At 39.9% G+C, this 15,760-nt stretch overlaps 1 protein-coding gene across 6 annotated transcripts in view; it reads left to right on the plus strand.

Moving 5' to 3' along the window:
- The window catches only part of ZNF385B (zinc finger protein 385B), a 368,360-nt gene that overhangs the window by 149,685 nt on the left and 202,915 nt on the right, over positions 1 to 15,760 (plus strand). The window contains exon 2 of one of the 6 annotated variants that reach the window (XM_060177632.1): positions 4,764 to 4,829. The exons of the other annotated variants lie outside the window; for them this stretch is intronic. The gene's annotated coding sequence lies outside the window, so the exon portion shown is untranslated. The remainder of the gene's footprint in view (positions 1 to 4,763; positions 4,830 to 15,760) is intronic. 6 annotated transcript variants of the gene reach the window in all.

The following is a 15,760-nucleotide window of genomic DNA, read 5'->3' on the forward strand; positions in this document are numbered from 1 at the left end:
TCAGTGATGCACACTTGAAACTTAATGTTATAAGAAAATGTAACTTTAATTTTTGAATGTTTTTAAACATCTTATTGGTATTAAATAATGATTCACAAGATTTTAAGATAACAGGTATAATTCCATACAGTTTCTATCATCAGAGTTCCGTGAACTCTCCATTGGAAGCTTCCCTGTTATTTATCCCTTTGGGAGTATGGACCAAAATTCTTTATGGGGTGCAGAAGGTGGGAGGTCTGGCTTCTGTAATTTCTTCTCCACTGGACATGGGCGTTGACAGGTTGATCCATATTCCCAGCCTGTTTCTATCTTTCCCTAGTGGGTTGGGGCTCTGGAGAGGTGAGACTTCAGGACACATTGGTAAGGTCTGCGCAGGGAAGTCAGTGAAATGTAAGAAATATGAATGAAAGCACTGAAATATGGAGTGCTGTTAGAATGTAGGTCAATTGTAGTTAATGCTAATCACCATAGGTAAGTCAACTAAGATGTAGTGTAGCGAGGGATCAGATAAGGCTTATTACCAAGTGGCTAGTGAGGGGAGAAAGCAGAAGGTCAGAGAAGACTTGGCTCAGTGGTAGAACAAAGGCCTCACAGGTGTGGTGTTCCGGCTGCAATTCATAGCAGTACACAGGAGCAGCAACGAGAACGAGAACGAGCCGTGTGGTAGGACAGAACTTTGTGCGTTCTCCTCTTTTTCCATCACTCCTATTCTAAGACCAGTAAAAAACATCAAGCAAGCAAGCAAACAAATGTTGCACCTGGGGAGGTGGTTCACTGTAATATGTGAAGATATGTGCTTGAAACTTGGCACTGCACACAGAAACAAAGCAAGAGAAGAGAGCAGTGAAGTCAGAGGACAAATAGGTCATTTGAAAGCCCATGAATGGAGGAAAGATTAGAGTAATATGATGGCAAGATCTATTAGGAAAAACTGGAATCAGGGAGTTGTGAGGAAACTTAACTGTGCCTTATTTAGGTCAGATCCCTTAGTTTATCTGAGAAAACTGAGAGGTCTGGTAAAGTTAAACCACACACACAAAATCATTCAGCAAGTAGGAAACCCCTTTTAGGGCTGCCAGTCCTAGCCTATTAAAGACAAAATGCCGGGGTTGGGCGGTAGCGCACTGGGTTAAGTGCACATAGCGCAAAGAGTGAGGACCAGCGTAAGGATCCTGGTTCGAGCCCCTGGCTCCCCCACTAGCAGCAGGGGGCATTTCACAAGCAGTGAAGCAGGTCTGCAGGTGTCTGTTTTTCTCTCCCCGTCTCGGTCTTCCCCTCCCCTCTTCATTTCTCTTTCCTATCCAACTACAATGACAACAATCATAACAATAAGGGCAACAAAAAGGGGGAAATGGCCTCCAGGAGCAGTGGATTCGAAGTGCTGACACCTGAGCCCCAGCAATAACCCTGGAGGCAAAAAAATAAAAGACAAAATGCCCAGTTAAATTTGATTTGCAGTTCAACAAGCATGATTATATTATAATCATATCTACTGGATCCTCTATTCAGGCACAGTATTTGTAACAAAAATTATCCCTAACTGCCAGCTGTTGCAGGCTGGGAGAGGGTACAGTGGTAAAATTCTGGACATGCAAGTGTATACTTCCAGATTTGATCACCAACATTGAGTATGCCAGAGTGAGAATCTATTATGTGTGTGTATGTGTTGAAATAAAGTAACTTAAAATCAGTCGTTTTTTAAAAAAATATTTATTTATTTTATTTTTGAGAGAGATGCAGAGAGAGAGAAACACCAGAGCACTGCTCAGCTCTGGCTTAAGGTGTTGTGGAGGATTGAACCTGGGACTTTGGAGCCTCAGACATGAGAGTCTGTTTGCATAACCATTATGCTATCTATCTCCCCCACTCAAAATCAGTCATTTTTAATTGATCTTAAATTCAAAGGTTACTGCAAGAGACCACACCTGGTAGGGCACCTGCTTTTGACATGCTTGTAACCCACCTAGGTTCCTGTCCCTGGCACACCACACGGGAGTGCTGCAGCCTTGGGGGAAGCGTTGGTGCTGTGGTGTTTCTCTCTGTCTCTTTCTGTATGGAAAAGTTGGACTGAAGTAGTGAAACCCTGGCAAAGAGAAAAAAAAAAAAAAACATTGAAGCACTTCGACTTATTAAAATTCAACACTCTTTTGTAAATAGAGTTAAAAGAGAAAGGAGGAAAAGCAATTATGCTGTGTTTCAATAGCAAGCTCCATTGGAGTGTGGATTTTTATTATATTTTCAAGAACGTAGGTCAGTATATAGCACTCAGTAAGTTTTCAATAAGGGAATGAAGGTATGGTAACATTAAATTAATGTGGCACATTGGGTGTTTAAAACACTGCAGGAATAGGATTTAGCAGCTTGTGCATAAAGATATTCTTTGTAGCTAATATTATATTTTATCAGCACAGCCCACTGGGCAAACATTTGAGAACATTCACTATGGAAATTATGATACCAGGAAAATACAAATGTGTTTTTTTTAACACATTTTTGAACCACAACCACATTAAAGTTTTCAACTCTGTGCCACTAGCATGTAAAAAATAAGATTTATGGGGTCTAGGTGGTGGCGCACCTGATTAGGCACACATGATACCATGCTCAAGGACCCTGGTTTGAGCCCCCTGCTCCCCACATGCAGGGGGGAAGCCTCATGAGTAGTGAAGCATGCACTGAAAATGTCACTCTCCCTATCTCTCTCTCCCCTCTCAATTTTTCTCTGTCCTATCAGATTAGGAAAGAAGGGGAAGAAAAGGCTTCCAGGAGCAGTGGATTCATTGTGCAGATACCAAGCCCCAGTAGTAACCCAGGTGAAAATTAAAGAAATAAGGTGTATTTTATTTATTTCATATCATACAGAATTTCACATGACTGAGAAGCCAGGACACAGCTCAGAGCCTCAGGCAGTTATCACTAGTTTTTTTTTTTTTTTTTTTTTTTAACAATGTTTAAGAACCATTATTAGGATTTAGAACATGCATTTTATACAAGTGGGTGTGATCTGGAATATATTTCTAAAGAAATATGCATTGCAGAGCTCATTTTCACCTAAGAGGAATATGACCGAGATATCGAATGTTAGAACCTGCCCATAGCATCCCTGTGAGCAAGGTGGGTGCAGGTGGAATCTATGAGTCTCTTCATTCAGAACTGAATCAGTGCTGGGGGAACGGAAGGGGCTCGCTGAAATGAAAGCATCTTTGATAAAAGCATAGTCTGTTAAAGTTCTAAAGAGAGATTTGTGTTAGGGAAGTATATCGTAAAGTACAATGGAGACAAGTACATCTATCATTTATAAAATGATTTTCTCTGAATAAGCATGTGTAGTATTTTGTTCAGTCTCTTAAAAATGCTGTGAAGAAAGTATTGTGATCACCACTTTTCAGCTGTGAAAGCTGAGGCATAGGAACTTGAAGAAACTTAACACAGTGAGCTTTGGAAATGGGATTTGAACTGCCATTTTTTTTTCTGTTGTGCAAAACTGTATACCAGTTCATTCTAAGAGTATGTAAATACTGGAAAATATATTGCCTTCCTTTGCAAAAAAAAAATCACTGAAATAATTACAAATAGATTATATTACCACAAATCTATTGAACAGTTTTACCTTCACATGAAACTCATAAACATCCTCTAACCTATGACTATTAGTTCACTGTTTCAGTTCCACTCTTTTTTTTGTTTTCCTTTCCTCTTTCTTTTTCAGGAGAATAATGCAATCCCTCTGCATCTCCTCATTGTACAGTTACTGTATCACTTGGACCCATAGCTGGTGTGTGGGCAGGTAGCAGACGATGCTCAAGTGATATAATTGAAGACAGTGTGATGAAGGGGGTATTTTCAAAGGTAGGGGCAAGGCTAAAGGAGAGGAAATCTTGTGGGGCCAAGACATGGTAATAATTGGAATCAGTTACCATCCCTAGACCCTAAAGGTGGAAGAAAAGTTATGAGAAACCAGAGAGACCCACAGCTCTAGGAGAGGGATAGCCAATAATAGGTAAGGAGACGATTTTCCCCCCAAGAATCATACTGTCAGTTTGTTGCCAGGAGGAAGGAGTAAAACCAAAGTCTGGAATAAAAACAAACGAGAAAACAAATGCTTCCCCTTACTCTTTTTTTAAGTTCATTCTCTTGCATGTGTCCAACATGAACCAAGCTCAACCAGAACCGAGGACTAAGGGATCACTAATAGAGTCCACAAAAATCAGGGCAGGACAAAGAATTGGGAAACACTGGATCAGGAAGGACAGATGAAATGACCCCATTGCTCAGTGCTTTAATGACATGGTTCCACAGCCTGATAAGCTGATGTTTACTTCGTCTGCACTCTTGTTTTATCTTTTTTTTTTTTTTTTCTAAGTTCTCTCTTCTTCAGTTGTCCTCTCCATTTACTGCTTGCTTTATGCTAGGAAAGTGATCATTCCGGTATTCATATGGTATTGCTTAAGTGTTTATATCCATCTTTGTATGCTCCAGGCACTTCCTGACATGCTGGAGTAGGTATCACTATAAAAGTCCTCCATGGTCAATTGTTTGTTTGTTTGTTTGTTTTTGTTCTTTGATTTCACTTGTGAAGCTATTCTTCCTTGCACAGCATGACAAACTATATTTCTTCTTCGAGACACTCCTGAATATTAGAATTCCGAAGATATTTCCTAGAAAGTCAAGTAAGCTCTGCCTCCATACAGTACCTAATTCTTATGATACTTCTGCTCCCAGGAGCAGTGGAGGCCACTCAGCCCCTTCTATTCACTACCCAGGAGAGGCCATGACTGCTTTGATACAACCTTGAAGCACTGACATTCAAAGAACATATTCTAACACTGGTAAGCTTTACTTCTTCTTCTTTAAAAAAATTAAGTACCTTTTTGTGCTCCTTGAATATTTATAACTGGATGTATAAAACAAACTAGCATTTCAGAAAGTTCCCTTTCATTTTCATGTACTTTTCAACCACCTCTCAGTTCCTCATGTGTCTCTTCTGCAAGATACTTAATCTCTCTCCAAGCCCTAGACGCAACCCTTGCTCTCATATCACCTCAACCCACTTCATACTATCTCCCCCCCCACCATTATTTCATCTTCAGACCACAAAAGTCCTAAACTTGCCTGGAAAAATAACATTCTGCTGAGAAAGAGAAGGGAAAGAAATGGTACTGGTAGAGACAGACATTGTTACTAAATTGAGGTGGACTCCTGTCTGAATAAGTTTCCTTCCATAGCACTATGAGCATGATGAAGCAAGAATGCCATCCCTCGTGGGTATCAGAGACTTTTAAACTTTTGACATCTTGACAGTTACGCCATGTGGATGACAGTCTCACAGTCAAAGTCACTTTCTATATGTAATTATTACAGTGGCAGCCATTCATTTATTCATATAAAGTATACTTACTCGATGCCAGGCAATTATCCAAGGATTTCAACATATTGATCTCTGCCGTTAACAAATCTGTAGAGGAATCAGTGCCTGTCCTACTTTACAAGTGAAGCAGTTAAAATGAAGAACCATGAGTAGACTATGACTCTAATGTATATGTCTTCAGGGTACATAGTGCGCTTGCCAACACTTAATACTTCTATCGGTCTTCTTTGTGCAGGAGTGTATGATGCAGTACTTTTAATTATCATCATAAGGTCGATAAGGTAGCTGAGACTGGCACCACTGTGTGAAGGCGGACACTGAGTCTCAGAGAGACACTGGCATGATTGTTCAGACAGCTAGTCCTCGCCAGAATTAGGATCTGAACTCAGGGTCACCAGACTCCAGATACGTTCTTTGAATCATTGACCTATATTGACCCATGAAAGGGACATGATATTATATGTTGGAGCATAGTAATAATATCAGTATAGTACCTTATTAATTAGCAGGTATGGATAATTTGGGGAACACTACTTTAAACAGCTGAGAAAAAAATAGTAGGACCTCCTGAGATTAACTTGACACAGTGCAGGAGTTAGTGAATGCTGAGGTGCCAGTCGTTTGAAATAGAGACATTCAGGGTTTATGAAGTACAAATAGTAATTGACCCTATAAGACAGAAACTGTGTTAGACGATAGTACACAGGTCTCTCAAGTTGACATTAATCCATCCGTTTTCATGCCAGCGGATTTGTAACTGGCATTCTGTGCCTGCACAATCCCACTGCTTCCAATGGCCGTATTTTCTTTCTTTCTCCTTTTCTTTCTTTCCCTTTATTTCAAGGGGGATACATAATATATATATGGAGAGGGGGGGTGAGGGAGAGGGAGAGAGAGAAGGAGAGAAAGTGAGGGATAAAGAGGGGGGTGAGGGAGAGGGAGAGAGAGAGGAGAGACACTTGCAGTACTACTCTGCCACCATTAAGCTTCTCTGTAGGTAGAGATTGAGGGTTTGAATCCAGGTTGTCACACGTGGTAATGCATGTACTCCACCCAATCCCAATCCATTTACTCAAAGATAATGCAATGATAGTAATGTTTCTCCAAGGGGATCTTCCAGTAGCCACCCCCCCCTCGTGTGTGTGTGTGTGTGTGTGTGTGTGTGTGTGTGTGTGTGTGTCTCTCACTTAGTACCAGATCAGCTTTAGTGGATATTCTTGAGAGTTCTCAATCATAACAAATAATGTCATACTGGGAAGTGAAGAAATACGCTGTGTCTAGTTGAAAATATGACTGCAGTAGTTTTGTAAAGGATGAGCTCTAACACTGAAATCAGCCTGTATAGTCTGGAATAAATAAAATAAGGAGATGTTTTGAGAAAGCAATATACATTTTGGCTTGACTAGTCACTCAACTCATAAGAGAACTGACAAAGGGGCCCAGTGTTGGTACACCTATTTGAGGGTACATGCTACAACACACAAGAACCCAGGTTCAAGCCCCTGGTTCCCACCTGCAGGGGGAAAGCTTTGCGAGTGATGAAGCAGTGTTGCACGTGTCTCTCTCCCTCTGTACCCCTTTTCTTCTGAATTTCTGGCTGTCTATATCCAATAAATAAATAAATAAATTAAATACTCAGAAAGCTCATAGATGAACTATTCTCTGAACTCTGTATTTTTCCAGATATATATGTGTGTGTGTGTGTGTGTGTTCTCAAACCTCTTTTTCCTTTTTATTTGGAGGCTAATGGCTTACAGTACAGTTGTTGTTACATTAGTACAGTTTCTCTTCTCACTAAGACAGATGTCTGCAAAGTCATCATGTACTAGAACCTGAAAGCTACTCCCTTCTCCCGACTCTCTCCCTGTCCTTCTTCCCCAGAGTCTTTCTTTGGTGCAAGACACCAAATGCATCCAAGTTTTACTTTATGATTCCCCTTTCTGTTCTTGTTTCTTAGATTCTGCCCATGAATGAGACCATCCCATATTGGTCCTTCTTTTTTTGTGGCTTATCCCACTTAACATGAGTCCTTCAAGCTTTATCCAAGATGGGGTGAGGAAGGTGAATTCATCATTTTTAATAGCTGAGTAGTGTTCTATTGTGTGTATAGACCACAACTTTCTCAGCCACTCATCTGTTGTTGGACACCTGGGTGGCTTCAGGTTTTGGTAATTACAAATGGTGCTGCTATGAACCCTCTCTCCTTGTGCTTATCCTGTATCTCTGAGCTTCCTCCTGGATTATTTTTGTGGGCTTGCTTTTTCGTCTGTACATGCCTTGTGTCTGCGTGGTTCCACTGCTGCTGGGAAACGTTTTTCCTCCTTCACCTTCAACCAGAGAGATATAGAGGGAGGAATACAGGGAGACACAGAGAAGGTGGGGACAGTGCAGTACCACTCCATCGTTCACGAAATCCCCCTTTGTGCCTCTGTGGTATGTGGTACTCCCGTGTAGTACTAAGGACTGGAACTCAGATCCATGTGCATGGTGAAGTGTGTGCTGTACCAGGTGAACTGCCACCTGACCCCTGTGGCAAATTTAAAAAATATCAATCGAACATTGTTTTTCAATATTATAGGATTTTAGGAGTATAGTTACACACACATGCACACATATATACATTTCACTGTATACACCATCTGTATACACTGTGCCTAGCTGTTTTTTTCTTTTCTTTTTCTGGATAGTGAGAGAGAGAGAGAGAGAGAGAGAGGAGGGAAAAAAGAGATACCAATGCATTTCTCCATGATCTATGGAGTCCCAATGATCACTCTAACCAAGTGAGCAGTTTCCCTGACCTGATTTTTTCAATCACATTTGAGTCATTTACCCAGGCACCCAGATTATGAAATGTTCTGGAAGATCACATTACGTCCCCCCCACCCCCAAAAGTGACAACATTCATTCTGCTCCAGCACCAGCACCATCATCAGCACCAGCACCATCACACTTCACTGGCCCTGGGGGCTGCATTCTGATTCCTGAGTCCCAGCATAGACTTGTTGAATCAGAACCTCTGAGCGCTCCTGGAGAGTGGAAGCATCTTTTTAGTAAACTAGAGTCAGTGAGGGAATAGCAACATGAATAGCACTGATGGTAACCCAGTCAGATTAAGGGGACAGTTGTGCCCAAAAGGAAGACAGTGGGGCCAGGTTGAGGCTCAGCTGGTTCAGTGTATGTATTGCCATGTACAAGGACCCAGGTTCAAGGCTTTGGTCCCCACCTGCAGGGGAAGCTTCACAGGGATGAAGTAGTGCTGCAGGTGTCTCTCTGTCTCGCTTTCCTTCTATCCCTCTCCCTTCTCAGTTTCTCTCTGTTCTATCAAATAGTAAAGTTAAAAAAATAATAAAAAAATGTTAAAAAATGAAGTTCGTTTTTCTTTAAAAAAAAAAAAAAAAACCTCAATAGAATAGAAGGTAATTGAGGAAGTGGCCAATACTACTTTTCTCACTGGAAGTCAGGTCGTTAAGAATCCTCCATATTTGTTTAAACCTAGTCCTGATGGTCTTTGGTACTTATCTAAAGTAAAATATGCATGTAATGGCATGCATGGCTCATCCTAGATATGTACATTTTATCTGCAGTCTATCAGATCTATGTTTTGCTACATAGAGTTTCCTATTAAAAATATTATTTAACATTGGAGGCTGTTGGGACTATGTGACTAAGTTTGAGCTATATAGATTAAGCCTAGCACTTTAAATCAATTCATTGATAGGTTGTTAAAAATATGGTGCCCATACAATCAGGATGATTGTGGTTACTCCATGCACATTAGATAGTCCTGAATGGGGAGTGACTTCCATTTCTCCTTTTGCAAGCTTATGTAATTATTGCACTTTTAATTAGGAGAGCAGTGATGCTGATACCAAGAAATTTGATGCAACGAACTTTTTATTATTAGAGATAAAAATTAGTCCTCAATTCCTTTGGCCTTTTAATTGTTAACTGTGGAATCAGTCAAATGTGGAGGCTGAAGAAGTACCAGGGGATAATGTAATTGCAACTCTTCAAACAATTGTATCTGTCTGAAGAATGAAGATTGATGATGTGGAAAATAGATCTCATTGTTTCAGTAGTAGAATTATGGGCTTTGCCAGTGCCTATTAAGATGATTCTCTGGGAAACTTTTTACCAAAAAATAGAAAAAAGATACTTGTTAGATGAAGAAAATTTAATTCAGCCACTTTTCATTAAACAAGGCCAGAAACTCTAATTCCCAAGTTCATAGTTGACGAGAGGCCCCAGAGCAGTAATTATCTATTTTTTTTCAACTTTCCTGATAGAAAGCTCTTCAATTAGATATAGACAAGGGGGAAATTATGCTTTAAAAAAAAGGAAGGATATTTTGTCCTTTCTCAAGAACACTAGGAAGATAGAGACTCTATAACAATGTTAAGAGATAATTATATTAAGTGAGCTAAGCACTTCAAATTATCTTAGAAGATGTTAAATTACTTTCAGTATTGCTACTTCACTGAAAGAGCTTAAGTTTTTAATTCAGAAAGTATAAAAGCATTCAGTATTCATTTATGTTTCTTAAATTCTGAGTCAAGGTAAGTTGCCTCAGATGTCTTTGAACATCCCTTGAGGAAATAGATTATTCTGAGGATGTGTTGTAATTTAACTTAAAAAGGGTTTGGTGTCTATTGGGAGTCGGGCAGTAGCACTGCGGGTTAAGCGCAGGTGGCACAAAGTGCAAGGAGTAAGGATCCTGGTTCGAACCCCCGGATCCCCCTGTCACGGGGGAGTCGCTTCACAGGCAGTGAAACAAGTCTGCAGGTGTCTTTCTCTTCCCCTCTCTATCTTCCCCTCTTCTCTCCATTTCTCTCTGTCCTATCCAACAATGATGACATCAATAATAACTACAACAATAAGACAACAAGGGCAACAAAAGGGAATAAGAATAAATAAATATTAAATAATAATAATAAAGGGTTTGGTGGGGCTGCTGCAGCGTGTAAAAGGATTCATACAGGGAGCTGGGAAGTGGTTTAAACAATACCAGGCTTATTAGGGTGAAACAGGTAAAAGGCAAAATAAGCAATTATCATCAAGGGTAAGAGTATGCTAGGTCCATAAAGTCTGAGTATAGTTATCAAAAGTTTAGTCCCATAAGATAAACAACTATCTCTGGTAAAGGTTGCTCATGGCCGTAGAGGGTTCTAAAAGTTTACTGGATACAGAGTCACACGTGTTTAGTTCCCAGGAGAAGTAGCCATGGCAGATGGATGCCTGGAGCACCTCTTCTGAGATGCTTCTGGCCAGGAGAAGCAGCAGCAGCCAAAGAGAGCATGACTTCTGGCTGGTTGTACATTTAAGTCTATCCAGCCACCCACAATGCTTTGCACACAAGCACAGACTGGATCCACCCACAGTTGAGACTTCCATCCTTGGTCGCTGGTATACTGTGTCACCACAATGAAGCAGTGTATTTATTTATATATTTATTTAGGTTGTTGTTGTTGTTGTTCAAAGAGCTACTGCATACTTGAAATGTGTGTTGGAGTGTTTTTTTCTGTTGTTGAGTAGACTGGTTAGTTTTCTCACTTACTGAATCAAATAGTATTTGACGAACATCACTTACATGACAATTTTTTCCTAACTTAACTCATTCAAATATGAAGTAGGTATGAACGTGATAGACTTGATATGAGGTCTGGGCACACCTGTACAAATATAAGTCTGAAGAAATACCTTCATCTGTTTCTGACCACATAATGGTGGTGCATGTATTTTTATTTTATTTTATCCTCTTTACATGGAGGAAGTTTAAAAGGTGAGTTTATGTAACTGTGGTCTTTCTCATCTAGCTTATAATGTTATATTTCTTGTTATTGGCTGATAATCAGAGTGAAGAAACTACTGTTTACCTTACAAGGTAAATGGGAGCAGTTCTAAAACTGCAGTCCACTAACAAAATCAACTCAGTGTCTATTTAGGAATTATTCTAATCTGAGTATAAAGGTGATAAAGACACCCATTTAGAATGGTTATAAATAGTTACTGGCATTTTGCATGATCTTGATCTGCTAATGGAGGTTCCTGATAGCAGACTGTGAATGTTAATAGGAACTTTGGAAAATTTAGGGCTTGAAAACCCCATTGCCATCACATTGAAAATCACATCCCCATCATCATTACCATTATAGGTTGTAAGGTCCATCGACCAGAAAGATGAGAAACTCTTTCTCTTAAATCTGTAACATCTATTATTTTAAAGTTGAAAATAAAGGAACATAAAATGAAGATGGCACTAAAAAAAGATGAACCTTGGGAAGCCAAAGAAAACTGATAAAAAAGAAAGCATCCCTTGGCTTGGTTAGTGTGTTCAATGTGAAACAGTTAACATCTTGTAGAGCGCACAAATTCAATATAGAAGGAGGATCCTTTGATAAAAACAAAATCACACATCATTTTTTGCTGTAGAACATCAATTCAGAACTCAACTTTTTCTTCTAGCACTATATATCCACTTAGTTGAATGCAGAATGAAACAATGGAGACTATTTTACTAAAAGAAATAATCTTAAACCAAAATTTTAGAAAATAAAGGAAAATTTTCTAAAACCTCAACTACATTTTTAAAATATTCTATACAATGAAGTGAAAGAAAAAAAATCTGTTTAGATATCTCTTCAGATTAGACCATCAGATTTTGTTTGAATAGAAGAAAGATTATGCAGATAAGTCAAGGAGCTACAGCACAATCTTAATCTTTCCTATTTTCAGTGATAGTTCTTGCTCTGTTCTTCCCCTGTTCGATTTTTATCCAAGTCACAGGACAGGCAATCAGTAGCTCTTCTGTTTAAAACCATATTTGCATTTGCTTTTCTAATGTACCATTTAACACTTGAACTTGGAGAAAGCATTTAGATATTTATAATAAACAGTTTTAAAAAGTCTCATAAACCTTCTAAAACTTTGAAAGTTAAGATGTGTTCCTTTGGAATACCACATTGTGATATTAGGCTTGCCAATTACTTTATCTAGAATAGTTCCTTTAACTCCACTTTCTACATTTTTAGGGAGAACTGTGCAGACGACATGTTTTTAATAGGCTGTAATCACACGGGCAACAGGGATCTTGGCAAGTAGCTATTAACAGTATAGACAGAAACGTGGAGTGTGATGGTTTTAGACTTCCTGAGCTTCTTGATGCTATTTTAATGCACTAGGAGTATAAACTAAATTTAGATCCTGCTGACTGTTAACTGGAGTGAAGTGCATGCCTCTGTTGCGCACAATGTTAGATTTAGTCACTGTGTATTTCTGTCAAGTTGGGAATAGCTCCCATCCCTTCTAAGCGTTTTAATAGCTATCGTATATATTTAATGACTGATTTGATTTGTACCTGGCCATTTAATTTCTATTATTCCTAAAGCATTATCTGAAACTTGCTGTTCTTTCTTTCTTTCTTTTTTTTAGTGTGTGGTTATGGCATTTTATTTTGATAAAGCCGATATTATATTTAAAGTTGATTTTAATGTGAAGTGCATATTTCCTAGTTCTTGATTCTCAGTCTCAGTGTGACTGGCATTTTGGCGTGCTGACTCTTTGTTAAGGTTATCATATACACTTTGGCATAGCTTCTCAGTAGTAGTATCCCTGGATTCTATATATTAGATGACAGTAGCACTTTCTCCCATTGCTGGTTGTGACAACCAAAAGTGCTTTCAGATCTTAGCTCTGTGAGGCTAAATTGCTCCCAATTGATGACTGCCACTCTTGTGTGTTCATGGGTCTCTGTTATCTTTATCCCCTGCTGTTCCAGACTTCTGTTATTTCTTAGCTGTAATAGCGTTCTGCCAAATTGTCTGAGTACACCCCAACTGGACTCCAGTTCATCCTCTATAATGTAGCTGGAAGGATCATCTCAGAACTCAAATCTCATCATGCTGTATCGCATGGAAACATCATCACTACTTCCCAGTTACTTAGGGCAATCATACAACTCATTAGTTTAGAGTGTTCATCGCAGTTGGACCCAGAATAACCCTCTCTAACCATCCAGTAGACTCTCACTCAACCCTCAATTCTATCTCTAGTCCAGTGTCAACTTGCCAGGCAATTCTTACCTGACAATTTAGGACCAAATAAGATTAATTTGCAAAGGCTCATTGTAGGCCAAATGGAGTAGAGCCAGTCATCTTAAAGCTGTAATTTTACTGCAGAACAAAATTACTGAACTTAGTCACCGGATTTAGATTTAACAAGTTCTTGGTTTTCTTTTCTTTCTTTCTTCTTTTTTTTTTTTTCTTATTTATAGAGGATTCTGTTATCAGTTCTGCATGTGTTAGGTTTAGAGAACATTAAATGTTCTATGGGGTCATTGTAATACGTACGGAATTTGAGGTTTTCAAATTAAAAAAAAATTTTTTATTTAAGAAAGGAGACATTAACAAAACCATACAATAAGAGGGGTACAGTTCCGCACAATTCCCATAACCTGATCTCCATATCCCATCCCCTCCCCTGATAGCCTTCCCATTCTCTATCCCTCTGGGAGTGTGGACCCAGGGTCGTTGTGGGTTGCAGAAGGTGGAAGGTCTGGCTTCTTTAATTGCTTCCCCACTGAACATGTTGACTGGTCAATCCATACTCCCAGTCTGCCTCTCTCTTTCCCTAGTAGGGTGTGTCTCTGGGGAAGCAGAGCTCCAGGACACATTGGTGGGGTCGTCTGTCCAGGGAAATCTGGTCAGCATCTTGCTGGCATCCAGAACCTGGTGGCTGAAAAGAGAGTTAACATACAAAGCCAAACAAATTGTTGACCAATCATGGACCTAAAGACTGGAATAGTGCAGATGAGGTGTTGGGGGGTATTCCCTGCATGCTCTTGTGTACTTCTGCTTTCAGGTATATATTTTTTCCCCTAGTTTATGGGCACGGGTGAACCTATGCTCTATCTCAGGGGACCTGGACTAGATCTAGGTTTGGGGACTTTATTGGGGAGTGGGCCACCTGGAATGGAATTAGAGAATACTATGAAAGGAAAGGTCTCACCCGAGTGATGAAGCTGAAGGGTTGTCATTCCACACCTGAAGTCTCTGGTCACAGTCTGAAGTGAAGCATGCTGGGGTGGCACTCGTTGCGTTGATTAGGTTGCGATCCTCGGATGCAATATTATTTTATTTGAATTGAGAGCAGCATGCAGAAAAGTGGGCCCCACCCTAAGGTTCCAGGACTGGGGGAAATATAGGCTCTATAGTGGAAATGTGAGGTTCCTGTTGTCTTAGGGTTCAAGAAGACAATGGATAGTTATTGTTATCGTCACATTATTTGGTGATAGGGTTAACTTTGGAAAGTCCCTTTGATAGGGTTTGGGGTATAATACCCAGAATCTTGTATATAGCTGTGCTACCGGTTGCTTCTGTTCTCTCTGGTCTAGGCTTTGGGGAGAGACAACATATCAAAGACAGCCTATGTATTAAAAAGACTCAGTCTGTGTTTTAAGAAGTTCTAGACATATGATCAATTTTTCGCCTCTCATATTAATTAAATAGTGGTTTATATGTTTACACTTTAATAGGATTGTACATAAACACCACTCCCACCACCAAAAGACTGTGTCCCATCCCCGCCCCCCCCACCCCCCCGCCGTGCCGGGAAGCCCAATGGCCACCCTTCCATTTACCCCACAGGGTTTTTACATTGCTCTCGATTTAATCAGATCTTGCTTTAAGTTTCCCTTTCTGTTCTTTTTTCTCAACTTCTGTTGATGAGTGGGGACATCCCATACTCATCTTTATCTTTCTGACTTAGCTGACTTAACATAATTCCTTCTAGCTCTGTCCAAGATGGGTCAGATAAGGTGAGCTCATTGTTCTTAATAGCTGCATAGTATTCCATTGTGTATATGTACCACAGCTTTCTTGGCCATTCATCTGCTGTTGGGCACCTGGGTTCCTTCCAGGTTTTAGCTATTATGAATTGTGCTGCTATGAACATAGATATACACACATCTTTTTGGTTGGGCATTATGGAATCCTTGAGTTATATCCCCAGGAGAGGAATTACTGGGTCATACGGAAGGTCCATGTCTAGTCTTGTGAGAGTTCTCCAGACTGCTCTCCAGAGAGGCTGGACCAATTTACATTCCCACCAGCAGTGTAGAAGGGTTCCTCTGTCCCCACAGCCTCTCCAACATTTGTTGCTGCTGTCCTTTTTGATGTATGCCATTCTCACAGGAGTGAGGTGGTATCTCAATGTTGTCTTTATTTGCATCTCTCTGACAATCAGCGACCTGGAACAGTTTTTCATATGTTTGTTAGCCTTTTGGATCTCCTCTGAAGTGAATGTCTTGTTCATATCCTCTGCCCATTTTTGGATGGGGTCATTTGCTTTTATGGTGCTAAGTTTGCTGAGTTCTCTGTATATTTTGGTGATTAGTCT

The sequence above is a fragment of the Erinaceus europaeus genome, chromosome 18 (genome assembly GCF_950295315.1).
Source record: "Erinaceus europaeus chromosome 18, mEriEur2.1, whole genome shotgun sequence".
NCBI lineage: Eukaryota > Metazoa > Chordata > Mammalia > Eulipotyphla > Erinaceidae > Erinaceus > Erinaceus europaeus.